Genomic DNA, 18915 nt, shown 5'->3' on the forward strand with positions numbered 1-18915 from the left:
TAAGATATAGCCAGGTTTCATGGGAACTGAAATGAAGATCTAGAAAAATCAGAGTTCTCTCCATGCCATGGCTGCATGGTGTTTTCTGTCTTTGCTTTTCTCAACAAGTTGTGGGTTATTTTCATTCAACTGGTCAAACAATTTCTTTTGCTTCCTCATCCTAGACATTATCAACTATAACTGCTATCTTTTCTCCCTACCATGGACTCTGTGCTTTGGGACACCCAGTTTAGTTTCCCTATGGTAGAAACATGATTGATTCAATGAAAGCTGTGTTATGACCTCTTGAGTCAGGTATCCTTCCCTACTTCAACCCACCATGGCCATTACTAAGCAAGCCTATGGTTTATATGATTTAGGAAATTCCTAAATCTAGAAAAAATAATGGTTAGTATTTAGTGACCATATCACATGTACCAGGAACAATTCTAAGTGCTTATATGTGTCAACTCATTTACTCCTTTAACAACCAGATGACATCGGTATTATTATCATTCTCCTCTTACAGATGTGTAAACTGAAGCACAGAGAACTGAGTAGCTTGCTCATGGAGTGTTAGAGACAGGATTTGAATACAGGCACTATGGATCCAGAGCCCACATTTTTAACTACTCTATATGGCATTAAGGTTTTATTTTCCAAGTGTATTTGTCCTATATGGCCAGAAATGTGTTGCATATAAGCTTTGAAAAAGTATCCAGGTTGTTTTTAGTTTTGATTTATGACAGCAGTATAAAAATACTATCCTTGAAGAACCAAGGTTAAACAAGGTATTAACCCTGCAGTGTATCGTGTGCACCATTGTCCTCGGGTAACTCTTTTAACATCTTTCTTCACATTCCCAGAACTGCCAATAAGTGCTGGGTAATCTAGGACAAGTTAGATGACTCCCACCTAAGTTGTTTTGTTGACTATCAGATTTTAACTAAATTAATCTGTGGCCTGTTTTCAGAAATGGAATTCTGTAGTAATCCCAAAGTAGAAAATAGATTCCTAACCCCTCTTTCCCTTTGAAACTCATTGTATTTACCAATCATTTATTTATCAGTGTTTCACAGACCAGTGATCAACACAAAATTAATTCAGTCTTAAGAAGAGTCAACCTGGGAACAAATAAGAATTATGGCAGTTAGTCTCAGGGCCCAGTTTCTTGAGATTACTGATGCATTCTCTCTGTGATGTTATTCATTACCTAAGAGGAATTTTGAACATTTTGCTGGTTGCTAAAAATTTCAAATGGATGAGAATTTTTAGGACTTTGCCATTTATATGTTATATGGATAGCACATATAGGTATCTTATTCCTTCTTCATCCCTAACATAGAGAACTATGAGAAACAACAAAAACAGAAATCCAATAGAAATGGGCATTAAATGTGCTGTGGGCAAAGGGAGCAGAAGTCACTTCTGGAAATGTTCTATATCTGCTAATACATATTGGTCTCATTTATAAGTGCTGGTAAGGTTCTTTTTTAAGTCAAACATAATTTGTGAGTAATGTAATGTGTAGCAGGAATTAATTCAAGAGAAAGCATTGACTACTTTCTACTGTCAAACACATGTGAGATGATGCAAGAAAATAAAAAATGAATAAAACTCTGTTCTCAAGGAATTCACCTTTTTAGTGGGAGGACACCCCCACATATAGATCAATAGCGATGAGTACTCTAGAACTGTGGTCAGATAAGTACCATGAGGACACAGAGGCAGGGCCCCTTGCTTTGAAGGGGCTGGCCCTAGGTTTAGTATTTGGCTGTGGCCATCTTGATTATTAATAATTTTTAAAATGTGATAAAATACACATAAAATTTGCCAGCTTAACCACTTTTAAGTGTGCCTGCAGTTCAGTCGTGTTATGTATATTCACATTCTTGTGCAACCATCACTGTCCTCCATCTCTAGAATACTTTTCGTCTTGCAAAACTGAAACTCTATCCCCAGTAAACAACCCCCAGCCACTGGCAACCACCATTCTCCTTTGTCTCTATGAATTTGACTACCCTAGATAGCTCATATAAGTGGAGTGATGTAATATTTGTCCTTTTGAGACTGACTTATTTCACTCAGCATAATGTCCTCAAGCAAATGTTTTAGCATGTGATAAAATGTCACTCCCTTTTAAGGCTGAATAATATTCTGTTGTATGTATTTACCACGTTGTGTTTATCCATTCATCCAGCCATGTGATAGGAGATGCTTCCACCTTTTGGCCACCGTTGAATAATGCTATTATGAATGTGGATGGACAGATATCTCTTTGAGGCTAAGATTATTAATAATTTTTGAGCAGGGAGCCCGTGCTTTCATTTTGCACTGAGATCCACTATTTACATAGCCAGTCATGTGTGGGGGAGCTGAATGAGTGTGAGCTGGAGCTCCAAGGAAGAGTCAGATTGGCCAAGCAGAGGAGCAGGATGAGGGCTCTATTCAGAGGGTATAGGGTGGACCTGACCCAGAGGGAGGAAATCCAGATGTGCTGAAGGACAGTGGAGACACACACCAAAGACAAGTTGATGAATCTTTGCTCCAAGATCAGTTTTCAGTCCTAATTAGTCACAAAAGTTGATGATGACATTATTCAGCCTTAAAAAGGAAGGAAACCATTACATGCTACAATATGGATGAACTTGAAGACAATGTGCTAAGTGAAATAAGCCAGTCACAAAAGGATAAATACTGTATGATTCCACTTATCCAAGGTACCTGGAGTAGTCAAACTCATAGAGACAGAAAGTTAGAATGGTGGTTGCTAGGGGCTGGGGTAGGAAGGGATGGGGAGTTGTTTAATGAGGACAGAGTTTGTTTTGCAAGATGAAAAACATACTGGAGAAGGGTGGTGGCATTGGTTGCACAACAGTATGGAAGCATTTAGTGCCACTGAATTGTATCCTTAAAAATGGTTAAAATGGTAAATTTTTGTGTATTCTACCACAGTTAATAAAGAAAAAAAGTTGATGATGAGTGTTTTCATGTTAGTAGTCCATATGCTGTTGCACATTCTTCCAGGGCCTAAATGGTTGGGGGAGGGGGAGTTTACTATGTCAATGGATGTGAAGACTACTGTGAATCCATCTAACTGTATCTCTGATATTCATTCAAATTTTTGTCTGTTCTTGTAGCCTCTACAAGAATTTTTATTCATAGAGGGCAAACACTTTTTGTTAATATAAAAATGCCATTCTTTTATCTGTGTTGTTCATTGAAGAAGAGACGAATGATGGAGTAATCTGTTAGAATCAGAACCTTTAGATAACTTTCAGTCATCTGTTTTCTAAAGATATTATATTTTAAATACATTAATTTTTATAAGGGGTCATTTTCATTCTCATAACTAATGTTCATTGTCCACAGCCAGCTAATACGCATTATCTAGAACTAGCTAATACTTATTGTCTAGTATGTAAAATAATAAATAATTACAGATTTTTTTCCCTGAGTTTCAGATGGGTATGTTTCATGACCTCAAGGAAGCTCATTTCCCTATTCTTTTTAAGCGTTTGCTGGCCAGTAAGTTTGCTCCCTCATCTAGTTTCCATATGTGTGCATCAGTTTTATGATTCATTTATCATTTGGCTTACATTTGAGGGACTACCGTGTTCTAGGCACTGTTCTAGCCACTAAAGATATATCAGTGCACAAAAGAGAAAAATGAAGAATCCCTGCCTCATGGAGCTTTTATTCAGAGGAGAGATGGACATTAAACCAAATAAGTGTGCCAAGAGTGTGGCAGAAGGTGAAATGCGACCTGGAGGAAAAAAATTAAAGCTGGGGCAGGAGTCTGATGATAACTTCTTGATATGGTGCTACAGGCGTGTGAGTTAAAGTGGAACCTCTGCCCATCGGTATTTCAGTGTGGAATCTTGCAGCTGTTTCTTTTCTTACTGGACCCTTCCCTGATTCCCTACCCTGCAGTCACACCCCTGAACTGGGATGTACCACAGGGTTATCATCTCCCTCACTCCACGGAGAGTTATTTTGAGGTTTCTTTTCATTATTCTCATATCCCAGCCCTCTAGCTTCTTACATAGTACTCTATTGTATTGTGTAATTGTATAATGGGCATGATAAACACATGTCTGATATATTTTAAAAATTAGGGAAGGAACATATTCTGTGTATTTCTGATGCCCTTATTTTTATAGCTATCCAACTTCTAGGTTTGCCTTTCTTTTTAAAGACATCACCCTAAACACATTCTCAGGTTTTTCACCCACCATATTGTTTAGCACAACCAAGCATAGCATGATGGGACCTAGTCCGTATTTATCACAAAGTGTCCTTCTCCGTCTTTTTAATATCAAAATCTCGAAGCCAAGGTTCAGGAAAACAGAAACTGCCATCTGCTCGTCACAGACAACTAAATGGAAAATAAGTAGATATGTTACAATAATGCCATCTTGAATTTATATAGTGACTCTGTGGGTGTTAAGCTATTTGCAGCATTTCTTGTATTTTATTTAGCAGAGAAAATAAACAGGTTGCTATAAGTCAGACAGTGAAGAACAGGCAGTATAGTGTAGGAACAGCACAAGCTTTGGAATTGCATGCTTTGGAGCAAGACCTAGTTTTGAATAGAGTTGGCGATTTCTGTGTAGCCTTCTGAGCTTCAGTTTTGAGCTTCAGTTGCCTTATCTATAAAATGGGGATAAAATGAGGGGTGTGTGTGTGTGTGTGTATATAATATAGCCTGTTTCAAGCTTCGTCATTAAGTAGACAACTTCATAAATGTTAATCTCTTTTGGTCTTCTCTTTAGAAATAAGCACTTCCTTGATTTACCTGCCTTGCTAGGTGGAGTGCTTCCTTGCCTTATTTATCTTTGGCTACAGCATAGTTCCTGGGCTGGAAATTTTTTGGTAAAGCTGCATTTTTTAAAAAACTAATGTTAAGCTTAACTTTGAAAATATTTTTTAATGAAAATGTTCCTTATTTCTTTTCTTTTTTAGAGAGAAAGAGAGAACGTGCATGAGTCGGGCGTGGGGGGAGGGGCAGAGAGAATTTAGCCCAACAAGGGGCTTGCTATGGGGCTGGATCTCACAACACTGAGATCATGACCTGAGCCAAAATCAAGAGTCAGATGCTTAACCAACTGAGCCACCAAGGTGCTCTGATGTTCCTTACTTTTGGCTCGGTGGTGGTCTTCTCGGCAGGGGCTACACTGTCCTCCTTCACTCTCTCAGAGGTGTCCTCTTGAATCTTCTTGTTTTGGAAGAGCCATCAGATGATGGCCCTGTTACCTAGCATAGCAACGAGTTGAAAAGCCTTGATGGGGCGCCTGGGTGGCTCAGTTGGTTAAGCGACTGCCTTCGGCTCAGGTCATGATCCTGGAGTCCCGGGATCGAGTCCCGCATCGGGCTCCCTGCTTGGCAGGGAGTCTGCTTCTCCCTCTGACCCTCCTCCCTCTCATGCTCTCTGTCTCTCATTCTCTCTCTCTCAAATAAATAAATAAAATCTTTAAAAAAAAAGAAAAGAAAGAAAAGCCTTGATGGAGAGGCTTCTCCTTGATGTGGATGGCTCTATGGTCTGCTGCTCCTCATGAATGTCATTGTGCCCTCACAGCGGCCACACTGGCTTCCTGCCCAGAAAATAAATGGTCCTTTTCTCCCTCTTGCTCAGCCTGATAAGAGGCACATTTGGCAGGAGCAGGCTGGAGAGAGAGGGTTTTGAAGAGACCAGACAATGGTGGTAGGAAGTAGGAGGCTCTAATGTCAGGAGGGTGGGGATGTCTCCAGTTTGCCCTCCCCTCCCCAAGTGCTATGTCTGTACTCAGTTTGCCCATGTCACCAAAAATAATGAGCTGGGGGAGATGGGAGCTGTCTTTTCAAATCTCATGTTCCATGAGTTATGATGGATGGCATATGATCAGATCTTACTACCAATCATACTGTTCATCCCAAGAAGCTTTCTGATCCATCTCTGTTTTTGGAATGGTCTGCATTCAAATACTTTAGGGAAATGGTACCCTATCTTCCTTTAAAGACACCTAGAAAGTGAGATTCCTCAATTTCCCCTAGTCTTCCAATCCCATAGGTCTTCAGTCATGTCCAACCCATGAGGCAGCCACATCTCCAAATGTTGAAACTAACCTCAACTGTGATGAGCATTATTATGTCCAAACATTATGGCTCCAAACTCTGGCTGTGATATGATAAAAAAAAAAAAAAAAACACTGTGTCATCAGGTTTGGTATTTAAAAAAATCATGGTAGAATACAAAGTGAATGTTTAGAAGTTACCTGGAAGACACCATGTGGAGAGTTGGCTGAGGATTGAAATAGAAGATGAGCCTTTACTGGTTTGGTTTGTTTTTTTAGAGGTAAAGCTAATACCAGCTTTGAGGCTTAAGATGAGCTAGGAAGAACAGAGGCCATGCTTCCAACATGGGAACTTCAGCATGACTCCAACAAAGCAGAAGTAAGTCTGCTGATGAAGCATGTGGTCTTTTTAAGGAAGAGTCCCTCAAGTGAAAGCAACATTCCACCAATCAGAGACTAGCAGGGCTCAGTTTTAGGTACCCCCCCCTTTTTTCCCCCAGAATACTCATTCTATTCCTGAATTCTCTGATGCACTCAGATGCACTTCTGAGATGGCAAAGCATTTTCTTGTTCTCTAAGTATATTCTTTCCCAAGGAGCAATGCTTTGTGTGTCTTACGGGAAAAACTAGTTAGACTCTAATGCTTCCAAAGGATTTAAACAAGGTTTAGTTTCCCTGGAAACCAGGCTCTTTCTGATTGTTGTACACATTTTTCTTATGAGATCAGTAGCACCTGAGTCTCTTGACAGTAAAGGCCACCTTGAAAATCAAAATACGGGTGGTGTTTTAAAGAACATTCTAGTTGTTTAAACAACTTACACAGTGTACAGCATTATGAATTTTTCATCTTAGCTACTGTCACAAGAGAAAGGGGTGTGTATTTGTGTAAGGTGATAGAAAAGAAAATCTGGGATTTATTAAAAGCTAAGGTTTTTAATAAGGTCTGAAGTCACTGAAGGTCAGAGCTGGCTCAGGCAGTTATCACTCTGTGCTGACGTTCCTGTGTTCGGATTACGGGGAGCATTACAGTAGAGTAGCTAATCTTTTGTGGCCAGTGCTGCTTGCCTGTGTTGATAAGTATGATTAACAACTTTAAAAGTCAAATACATTAGCAAATGCCTTATAGCCGCCAGGAATGCTCATGGCCACCCACACTTCACAGCAAAATGAAAAACAAGTTCAGGAGCCTAGGATTCCTGAACCTTTTAGATAAGTATGCCTCCAAGTTTGGTTTTGAAGTTGGTTTCAATCAAATCATGTAGAGCTGTTGTTAGAAAGCAGTCAGATATGAACAAAAAAAAAAAAAAATGAGGAATGTACGATTTAGTTTGGGAGGTTGTAAAATTATGATGTTCATTATAGTTTCAGAATCTACTTTAGGCCTGCTTTTTCCCTGAAATTTCAAAGTGAACTTTAAAAGAGATACTGGATTTTTTTTTTTTTTTTTCAGAAAATGCATTGCATAATCCAATTTTTGATGGTAATCCCGAATAAAAGTCAAAAGTCTAGGCTGCATACACACTGGATGAGGCAATGATAGGTGACATAATCTTCAAAATAGTGGAAGAAATTCAGTTTAGTTAAGTGCTCAGCCTGGCTTGCTGTGTGACCAGGGGCTTTGTTCCTCCCAACTGGGCTTCATTGTGGATGTCCATTAGCATCATAATTAAAGCAAGCCTCTGTGCTAAGTGTCATACAAAGGAATTCTGGACTTCTCTGCCCAGAATTAAAGATAACGCCATTGAAACTGGAAACCAGTATAAGATTTGATTTTACAGTTCAAGGATTAGTAGATAGTCAGGGGTGAAAGGAGAGCTGGAGTAGGGAATTAGGGTAGACAATCCCGAAGAACAGCGGTGCCAGATTCCAAGAGGCAAATCCATTCTTGTCGAACTGTCATGAACACAGTGCATGAAATTGGCATCTCCCCAGCAGGTAGTTGATACTTTCTGCCTGGCTGTTGACTTTCTCTGGTCTGTAGCTGCTAAATGCCAGAACTTCACATACCTTCCCTACCACGAGAGAGCCAGAGAGTAGGTTTTGTTCCTTGGTAACAGAAACTGCAAGCCATCTAGCTCTCCAGAGCATCAGATTTGTAGGAAAGATGTTGATGTGATGGAACTTCCTTTTTTTTTTTTTTTTAACCTTTCATCATTTATCTCCTTCTGAGCCTATTGTGGACACAGTTATTCTTGCTCCATATGATTTTATTTTCTCTGTCTTTAATACAACTTCCCAATGTGCAGTTGACTTTTGCTGATGGAAATTTTCTCCCTATTTCTCTTTCTCTCTCTCTCTTCTTTTTTATAGGTAATGTAAGCCAGAAGGTTGTAACTTTTGGAATTTCACAAATACTGAAATAGAAATCCTATATATATGGTGGAACATCCACATAGATAACACAGTGCTGACATTTTGAAGCTGTATGTGATGTGGAATTAATTCCTATCATTTGAATTCCATGTACAGCGGTCATTACTCCTCCAGTTCATTTTGAGAGTCCTCATGGTGCAGATAACGCTCAGATTTTTCTTATGTAATCTTTTTAGATAAAGAAAGCTCAGAAAATCAGGGTCAATAATCCAAGCAGCCAAGCCCATTACCTTGACTTGCTTCAGAAGAATATATCAGAGGTGGGGGTAGGTAGCTTCACTCTAAAAACCCCATGGCTTCACAAAACTTTGCATTTTAAACCACATTTACTAAAAGCAAATTGACATTTTATAATTTTATAATTTGATAGTGAAAGGTAACATTCTTCTCCAGAAAAAGAAAGGAGATTAAATATAGTAAATGTTATGTGATAGATTGTTATACCTGTTTAGGAATGTTAAATGCTGGAAAAGGGATTTGTGGAGAGTTTGTTTTTAGAGCACAGTATAAACATGGACTTGTTTGGTTTTCAACATTACCTGGAATGTTTGCTACTCAAGTTGTGTTGGAGGAATACACAGCATCCTGAGAACCTGAAAACCACAAGTTGCAACTTGAAAATGGGCTCCATGACACTAGAGACCGTCGGAAGTCACAAAGGCCTTATTGTGCACACCGCACCTGCCCCGACGTGTCCATGGGACCCCTGCAGATGAGTACATGTCGCTGCTCGCTTATGCTCTCAGCGCATGTGCAGTGTGAGCAACCCAATATGCAAATCTGGAAATTTGACATTTCCATTGCCATAAGGAAGACTAACTAAACAGTAGAAGGTGGTATTTATTTTCTGCTTAAAATGGGGTAGAAAAGAGGCAGACATACTCCACATGTGTGTATGCTAGAGGGACAGTCACCTGAAACAAGTCAAGGAATTGAATTCTACTCAATTAACTGTTTCATTTATGAGTTGGTGTAGTTACTCATTTATCCATCTATTCTACCGTGCTGCTCAAGATGTAAAACTATTAGAGAAGAACAGGAGGGACAGATCTCTCAGCATCAGGTGGACAAGTGACACACCGAGAAAGGCACTGGATGTTTCTGACTCCATTTTGGAGGCTTGCTACATGGTCTAGCCTCCCTGGTACCAGACTTTTGACTAAATAGTCTTGGGTTCCATTGGATTCCACTGGTAGCTTTATTTGTTCATTTGAAGATCCCCAAGACATATGGTTAAGTAAACAAAACAAGGCTTTGAATAATACATTAATATGATTCTGTTTATATAAAAAGAATTACCTAGTGGGTGTTCAACATGGGTGTATATGTACATATATGTGTAGACATATATAGGTATGTTTTACTCATATAAAATATATGTATATATATGTGTGTATGTATAGGTTATATATATATGTATATATATATATAAAGATATCTATATAAAGTTTGGAAGATAGACATGCAACTGTTAATAGTGATAACCTCTAGGGAGGGAAGCAGAATTAGGAGTTGTAAATAAAAATGGACTTTTGTTTGAATTTTTACAATGAGCAATACTTGGTGTAATTAAAATTATTTTAAAGAAAAATATTTTAAAAGTTGTTTTTAGTAGTTATTAAAATATGTTAGGGCGCCTGGGTGGCTCAGTTGGTTAAGCGACTGCCTTCGGCTCAGGTCATGATCCTGGAGTCCCGGGATCAAGTCCCGCATCGGGCTCCCTGCTCGGCAGGGAGCCTGCTTCTCCCTCTGACCCTTCCCCCTCTCATGTGCTCTCTGTCTCAAATAAATAAATAAAATCTTTAAAATAAATAAATAAATAAATAAAATAAAATAAAATATGTTAGATAGTCTTTGATTTCTTTGTGAAGATAAAAAAATAATTTATTAAAAAATGAATGAACCCATCTTATAGGATGAGAACCGTATTTTCATATTTATAATTATATTCATAGCATAATACAAATAATGTGTAGTACCTTTCTGGTTTTTTTCTGATTCCTTTTTTGCCAAGAAATTGGCAAGTTTCTTAGAATCCAATATCTAAAGCAGATGTGACCAAAATAAATATCTTTGTCCTGGGCTCTTTGGTCAAGCAAACTTTGGAACTTCTGTTGATCTTCTTAAATGTCCTACAGGTTCCATGTCTCATGCTGCCTTTATTAGTAAATAAAATGATCACATTGGTCATGTACAACTGTTAGGTTCTTTTTGCTAGATAATAGTAGCCAAAGAAGAAATTTTGAAGCAAAGGAGGGTCATCCATTATTCCCAAAACCTCATAAGCAAGTCCTATCAATAACCAAACATAGGACCAGGTTCTGCCGGATATACAGACATTTCTTAAGCAAACAAACACCCCCACATGTACATCAGTTTGCATAACTTGTGTACAGGTTGAAGTCCCAGTGTTTCGCTTTCCTTTTAGATGCTTCAACCACAGCCTTGCCTAAAGAGTCAAGAGAGGCTTGAGGCAAGCACCTAGATTCCAAAAATAGGTTCTGTCACCTTTGTAGCTAGTATCAGACAAATGGAACTCTCCAGAAATCATGGCTAAGTGAACTACAGTGATTACATTGGTCATGGATACCTCTTAGGTTCTTTTATGTAGATAATGGTAGCCAAATAAGTACTTTTGGAGCTTAACAAGGTCATCTACTCTCCCCAGAACCTTACAACCAATCCATATCAGGTCATCTACTCTCCCCAGAACCTTACAACCAACCCATGTTGATAACACATCTAGGACTACTTCAGGATTTAGGCTGGGGCTTTCTCACCAGAGATCCAGGTAAAGGCCTTACCAGATTTTACACTGCAATACTTTGAGCCAGTCCATATTTCTTGTGTACCTTAATTCCACCAAGCACACTAGTCAACGGTAACAATTTTCACCGGTTGATACCTCTTTTTGACACTGCGAATGCTAACGGGAGATTGTTGATGGAGAGCCGGTGCCAAAGAGCTGATATCAGCAAATTTTGAAGTGCAGACTCCTCTTTAGAATACCAGCTAGACTGTCTCAGACTCGGAATCCTTGATTAGATGCTAGCAGCACCTGGCTTATAGCTGAACCTAAGCAGCACATAACTTTGCACCATATATGCTCAAGTATTTTAGAGTAAATTACAGATGAGTGGTGCAATTACCTATTCTCACAGGGAGTTCTGTTTCTTGAATTGAGATTAATCATATTCAGCCCTATGCGTGTAGCCGCAATCACCTATATTTTAAAATTCTAACTATGGAATGGTAAGTAACACGTATTGAATGTTTATGCCAAGCTCCATTCCCAGCATTTTACACGTATTAACCCACTTAATCTTCCTAACAACCCCAAGAGGAGTATTATTATTTTCCATTTAACAAAGAGGGATCTCAAGCAACTTGTCCAAACTCACGCAGCTTGTATCTGGCAGAGTCCAGATGAGAAGCCAGGTATTTGGAACATAAAAGGCAGTTTTTTCACTGCATTAAAGAAAGAGTGCACTCTTATCCATGAAGCCATACCTTTCTCACCAGCCACGAAGGATTGCTCTTAATTTGCTCGTGCACAGATTGCGTGCACAAGCCATATTGTCCACACGTTGTTACATCTGAGCCACGCTTGCCTTGATGTGCAGTGTTCCTCTGCGGGGTTCTGGGTTCCTTGGTATGTTTTCCTCTCTATGGAGCTGGCAAGAAACATCTAATAGTCAGGCCTGGCTCTCTGCAAAAAAGAGAAAATCCCCAAGGAGCCTCTTGGATCCTTCCTGCAGTGCCCTGTCAAACCACACATGGCTGCTCCCGACCCCAGGGTTTGCTGTGCAATTTTTTCACCCCTTCTCTGAGGCTGGACTCTACCTTTTGTCTTTTTTAAGATATTTTATCTCTGCAGAGAATGAGCTTCTGTATATAAACCTCCAGGGCTATAAGCCTGGTTTCTGCTGTCCCAGGGCTGATGAGAAGAAAGGGGATTGGGGGGCCTGAACTACACAATTTGTGAAATATCACTTAATCTAGCCCTTCACCTTTGCCTTACTCTGTAACGGGGTCCCTGAGTTTAGAGCCTATCCTCTGACATTTCCATAAGCAATATATCTTACCCCTTTTCCAGGTGTTGAGGAGAGAATGGAACCAAAGACTCAGATCTAGCTGCTCCTTAAACAAATGGAGCCAATCCACTGTATGTAGGCCCTCCCTTTCCTTGAATCTTTTATTAAACCTTTCTCCTCTTTGTTAGCCCTAAGTTAGCTTTGTAAGCACTTAGCTTTGCTCTCCTCTCTGCCAAGCACTACCATTTCTTCATCTGGTTCCAGTTTCTTGTTTCTTTTTATTTTTTTAATCATTTTAGTTTTTTTTTTAATCACAAGTGTACTCTTTAGTCCACATTCCCTATTTCCCCCATCCGCCTACCACCTCCCCTTTTGTAACCATTGTTTTGTTCTATGTAGTTAAGAGTCTGTTTCTTGGTTTGTCTCTCTCTCTCTTTTTTCCCCTTTGCTCACTTGCTTTGTTTCTTAAATTACACATGTGAGTGAGATCATATGGTATTTCTCTTTCTCTGACTGACGTATTTCGCTCAGCATCATACTCTACCTCCATCCATGTTGTTGCAAATAACAAGATTTCATTCTTTTTTATGACTGGGTAATATTCCATTGTATATATATACCACATCTTCTTTACCCATTTATCAGTCAATGGACACTTGGGCCGCTTCCAAGTTTGGTTATTGTAGATAATGCTGTAATAAACATAGGGGTGCATGTATCCCTTTGAATTAGTGTTTTTGTATCTTGGGGGTAAATACCTAGTAGCATGATTCCTGGATTGTAGGGTAGTTCTGTTTTTAATTTGTTGAGGAACCTCCATACTGTTTTCCACAATGGCTGCACCAATTTGCATTCCCACCAACAGGGCAAAAGGATTCCTTTTTCTCCACATCGTCACCAACGCTTGTTGTTTCTTGTGTTTTTGACTTTAACCATTCTGACAGGTGTGAAGTGATATCTCATTGTGGTTTTGATTTGCATTTCAGTATATCAGTCCCAATTATTATTGCAGTGCTCGGTTTATGAATTTGCACTGCACTTAAACCTGGGTGTAGATGTGGCTTGTGATATAGAACTGACTTCTTATGCTCAGAGTTTCATAAAAATGGGAAGCTTCAGATGCCAGACCATTTGCTTTGCCATCTGGTATAATCCTGAAGAGTATTTTTGTCCCAAACATGGATGGTATTCCTTTTTCAGGTACTGATTTGCCCAGGCACATGGGTATTGGCTTCTGACCATGAAAATGGTCAGGGCTCAGTTAGGCAGGCACCTTTGAGTTGGTGGTCATGGGCACCTTTGAGTTGGTGGTCATGGGCAAAGCTGCCCATACATTTGGGTAGATTGTATAGTGAACAACTCTAGGTTGTCCTGGTTCTGGGGAAGCCAGGTGCCAATGTGGGAGTAGAATCTGAACCCGGAGGTCTCCTCCCAATGTTTATTCCACTCCCCAATATTTTCCTTCCTCTGCCATGGTTAAGCACTGGCAATCCAGTGCCTATCACCAGTACTCTACAATGGCTTTCTTGTAGCTGCATATCCATTTTAAATGGCTGTATAGTATTTCATTATATGACTGTACCATCATTTATTTGTTAAGTTTGCTATTGGTGGGCATCATGGAGTTTTCAACCCTTTGCAATGACAAATAATGCTGAAATAAAAACTTGTATATGTTTGTACATTTGTCTGCAAATATCTCCAGGAAAAATTCCTCCAGGTAGGATTTTCTTTGACTCATCTCCCTTGACAATCATATCTAAGTGGTTACCACTAGCCCCTTTCCTTTTTTTAACCTTCATCCTCCCAAGTTTGAGCCTTCGTGACCTCTTGCTTAAATTATTGCAGTAGCCTCCTACATGGGTCAGTCTACCTACTGTCTCCTTTATAATCTGTCCTAAACATGGTTACTAGATCTCACTGCTCAGATTATGTTACACCTGTGTTCCAAAATCTCCCAGGGTTCATGATTGCTGATTGAACCCAGTATTAACCCCCCCCACACCCCGCCCAGCATTCAAGGCCAAACCACAGAATATGGTTCCAGCCTGTCTTTGGAGTCTCATCCCCCATGTTTCCCCCACATTCCCTCTGCTTCAGCAGAATCAGATACCTTGCTATTTCCTGAGCTTGCCTTGCCTCTTGTCTCTTTCTGTGCCCTAGAGTTCATTTTTTTACTCTAAGCGTGTCCTTCTCTTACAAGTGTCCTCCCTCGTCTCTGCCTGTGCAAATCTTTCCCAAACTTTAATGCTACCACTCTAGTCATGTTTTCTGGATTCTCCCACTCCCCAAACTAGATGTGATCCTTCCCCTTCGAAGCCCAGCTGTGCTCTTTCTATCCCCTGCTGGCCTCAGATCCTGTTTTTGATTGTAATCTTTTGTGCTGCTGGAAACCAGTGGTAGCTGGAGAGCTGGAAGCATGCATCCTCTGACGCATCTAGTAGAGTGCCTTGTATAGATACGGCGTTAAAAATATATTTATTAGCTTAGATCTTTGCAATTTGTAAGTTCACTTACCCCAAATTAGCATAGCCCTTCAGCTTGGGGGGAAGAGATCATACACCTGAAACCATGAATATCAAAGTAGATTACCTTTCCAGTGTGTTTAGTCAAAAACACAGAAACACATTGGCAGTAAGGTGGCATTCAGGGTAGGAACAGGAGCCCATCACATGTGCCTTTCCTTCTCCTGGGATCCACTGCTGCCCCTGCATAGCCCACACAGACTTGGAAAGGTGACTTCTTGCCAGCCACAGCAAGCAAGGACTGGCATCCCCATTTAGGAGGAATTTCCCCTAACAATCCATGTACTTTCATTAAGGGGATGTTTGCAAACATCCTGGTTCTTGACTCACACTCATTGTCAGCAGGATGACATTCTCAGGAGAGGAATTGGGAGGCGGGGGAGTTGCTAGGGGAAGCTAGAAAGTGGGATCAGGTCAGAGGTCCCCGAACAAAATCTCCTCTCCTTTCAGTGACCCGGAAAGCCCCCACCTCACATTTGAGGACACTAGAAGGACACACAGGTAGTCTCCCCCTTGAAGTACTCATTATCCACTTTCAAGCTCAGGCTTCTCATAATAATCTATACTCTCTCCCTTGGAGGGAGTGACTCTCACCTAGTTCAAGTTCTCATTCATTCACTTATTCAACAAATGCCAGTTGTGTATGACCCTGCCCTTAAGGGGCTTACGGACTAATGGCAGATGACAATTCCAGGACTCTTTTGCGAGGATGTGGAAAGAGAACCAAGGTTTCAGACTTTTACTCCTCAACCCCACTCTGACCTATGCTTACCACATAGTCTCTCTCACTGAAGAGTTCAAATATTCAAAGTCAGAGTTGCTGTTGTCCTCAGCCTGCACTTTATACCCTGCACATTATTCCTGGAATCCTTTTATCTCTAGTGCTTTTTATCACGGGCTGGTATTTATTTTGGTACCATCCTTTGCCAGATTAAATATTTATACTTATTTAATATTCTCTCTGTTGTTGAAAAGAACAATCCAAACGTTGAATAGTAACAATAAAGTACTTTATTATCTTAATCTAATCCTTCAGTCACCTGGGAGGTCTCCAGAGCTTACTGTGTGCCTTTCCTGTTCAAGGACACTGTCCAAGGAACAAAACTGAGACTTGAATCCAGACCTGCTGATTCTGGATCCCAGTACAAGTCTTCAAATCCTCGTTTTGTTAAGACTCACAAAACGTGTTTGCTCTAAATGTACAGCTTCTCTACCTGATAAGGTTTGATTACTGTTGACTGTGCAGAATACGTCACTCTAAAAATATATCCTCTGTCCTACTGATTTACAGAGAAGATTGGTGTCACATATTCAGCTGTTCTACTCGGTAGAGTAGAGACAACCTTCTCTCAGCTCGAACCTGAAATGCATCTCGTATATTCTCAGATTCACCAAGTTCATCGGGAGTATAAACACTAGCAAATCCTGTTGCTTAGGATATAATGTCATCTGAATAGGAATGATTACGTGTGGTTTAGGATAGAAATTATTTGGTAATGTACTATTTTGGCATTTTCTCCTTGGAATCGGTTTTCACAATTTTAATATGTTAAATATTATTCCATCGTGTGTATGTGTGTGGGTGTGTTTCAGTCATGGGCATCTTCTTTTGAGTCTTATTAGGCATGGAAAAGCATAAGCCTGCTTTAACCATGCTTCCTCTGGTCCTGGGAAGTTTTCAGGCTAACTTAAAATGGGGTTTGTTATATAACATACATGCTGGGCATTGGCATGCGGGGAGGGGGGCCTAGGAGAGGATCGCCCCCTTGGTTTGTGACAGACTGGCAGCTTTTTCCTCTAGTTTGTGCCATAGCTGCAGAGCCAGATTTAAAAGAGAGGATTTATAGGAAATCCAGCTGTGAGTTTTCATTTTCTCTCTCAGAGCTGGAGGCGGGGCCAAAACCAACCTCAAACCAGGCACACCATTGATCAGGCTAGAATGATGTGGAAGAGTGTCAGAGACAACAGCTAAGCACAGAGGAAATATTAGCTGGCAGAGATAACGAAGAGGAAACTCTCAGTGACAGATGCACCATCTGTCAGTTCCGGAGGAGCAGTTTTCAAGAAAACAGAAAATGAAATGAAGAAGAGAGTGGCTTTGTTTCAAAAGTACAGCCCAGCCTAAGGACATTTTTCAACAAAGTAAGTTTGTATTCCATAGGAAAGGAGGTGGTGGTGGGTAAGACAACAGTGACTTCCTATTTGCACCGTGAGTTGTGTTACCAATATATAAAGTTTTCTTTGTGGTGTATGTGATCATTAGAAGGACATTCTTTTAACAAGAACTTTCCTTAAAATTTAAAGCAGTGCCTCTCATGTTGACAACTCACTTGAAAAACATTTGAAAGCTACAATAAGATTGGTTTTACTTTTATTTAACCTCAGAAAATTGTCTTTATCTCAGTTAGACTATAGATATTGACATAGGACTTTTTTTCCTTATTTTTTTGAAATAGGAGTAAAATTATTTGTTATCTTTCCTTAAAGGCAGTTTAGTGAGAAAAATGCCCATCTCTCAGATTTAAGGGGCTGGCAGAAAGTGCTGTCTATTGGATGTTTAATTCCATGGGTCAGTTAGGCAAATAGCCGTGAATACAACCTAGACTTCTACGTGCCTTCCAGATCATCGTATTGTGTTGACATCGTTTTTAAAGGAAGCTCTGCTTCTGGATCTTTTAGCTTGTCTTTCTTACAAAGCCTTCTACCCTTTTCCAGAACACAAGCTGCCCTATCAAACAGCCCTGTTACTTATGGTTAGCGTGTTTTTTTTAAACATACTAGTTTTAAAACAAAGTTGGACTTGTGCTGTCTGTTGTTATGTGTTCCATCCAAGTGGTTTGCGTTTGATGTCCTGCGTCTCATGTTATATTAAGCTGGGATTTGTGTAAGTCCAAAGGGATCTTAAAGAGCGATTTGGAATGATAAGCTTATGTGAACGATAGCAAAGTTTTGAGGAGGATCCCAGGAGCCCCCCTGTTGGAAAAAGGCGATCCTCTTACGTTTTGCACAGGCAAGAGGGGACTTAGGGTGCATTGGCGTTAGCAGGCTGCCTAGTCCAAACCAGAAGCAGACACACTAGCTGTAAACTCGCCAAAGCAGAAACCACTCCGTGTTATGGCCCAATATGGATGTCAGAACTCTGTAGCATGTGTGGGAAAATGGCTGCAGTCCAACGTCTGGAATCATTTATCTTCTGGTAGAGTCTAGAAGACAACTGTTGTATGCGTTTTACAGAAATCCCCGCTGATTGATTTCATTTACATAGAGCAAGCACAGTGACTGATGGTGGGGACGACTGCAAGTGGGGGAGGAGTATTGATCTATTTCTGCCTTGCCTGACATCCTCGTCTCATTAGTGCTCTTGGCACCTCTGAATGAGATCGTGCCGCTACTGACAACCATATGGTTTCTACGGGGCCCTTTCCGCACGTTCCGTAATAAATGCCACGTTTATGTCTTTTCTTACTGAGGAAGTCATAAACTGAAGGTTGAGTGGTTTGTCCTGCTGTCTTTTTGGAGCTTAACCTGTTTCCTATGGTCTCGATTTGAAGAATGAGAAGCAGGAAAGTATTCAGAGGCAGAGTTCTCGGGGCAGCTTCAGCAGTCGTGGAGAGATGTACGCAGGATACGCTGAGAAATTCTGGAACATGCTCTCCTTGATGTTTAAACCCGTATCTGCATGTGAGGGTGTTAGCTGTGCCAGCCGGTGTATTCTGTGTGAGTTGAACTCACATGTGCTGACATACGCTGACATGTGACAGGGTCGCGTCCAGATCTGTGTGTCAAACGTGTGAAAGAATATTTGCCAATTTCTGACAGTACCCATGTCAGATCTCATGAAGACATTTTTAATTTATTGCAGGGACCAAGATAAGAGTCAAAAGCTTTGGATTTCAGCCACTACCCTTCTGCCACCTCACTTGGTGACCTTGAGGAAGATAACTAACCTTT

The 18915-nt window shown here is 40.3% G+C and overlaps 1 protein-coding gene across 13 annotated transcripts in view; it reads left to right on the forward strand.

Annotated features, from left to right (window-relative positions):
* Positions 1-18915, forward strand: part of STARD13 (StAR related lipid transfer domain containing 13) — a 521208-nt gene that overhangs the window by 400195 nt on the left and 102098 nt on the right. Inside the window, exon 1 of one of the 13 annotated variants that reach the window (XM_064586214.1) lies at positions 16853-17106. The exons of 11 other annotated variants lie outside the window; for them this stretch is intronic. The gene's annotated coding sequence lies outside the window, so the exon portion shown is untranslated. Of the gene's footprint in view, positions 1-16852; positions 17107-18915 lie in introns of those variants that run through there. One more of the 13 variants, XM_064586213.1, reaches the window with a different exon arrangement.

This window comes from Mirounga angustirostris, unplaced genomic scaffold (genome assembly GCF_029215605.1).
Source record: "Mirounga angustirostris isolate CCGP_5_RB_7025 unplaced genomic scaffold, mMirAng1.0.hap1 SCAF_3, whole genome shotgun sequence".
Lineage (NCBI taxonomy): Eukaryota > Metazoa > Chordata > Mammalia > Carnivora > Phocidae > Mirounga > Mirounga angustirostris.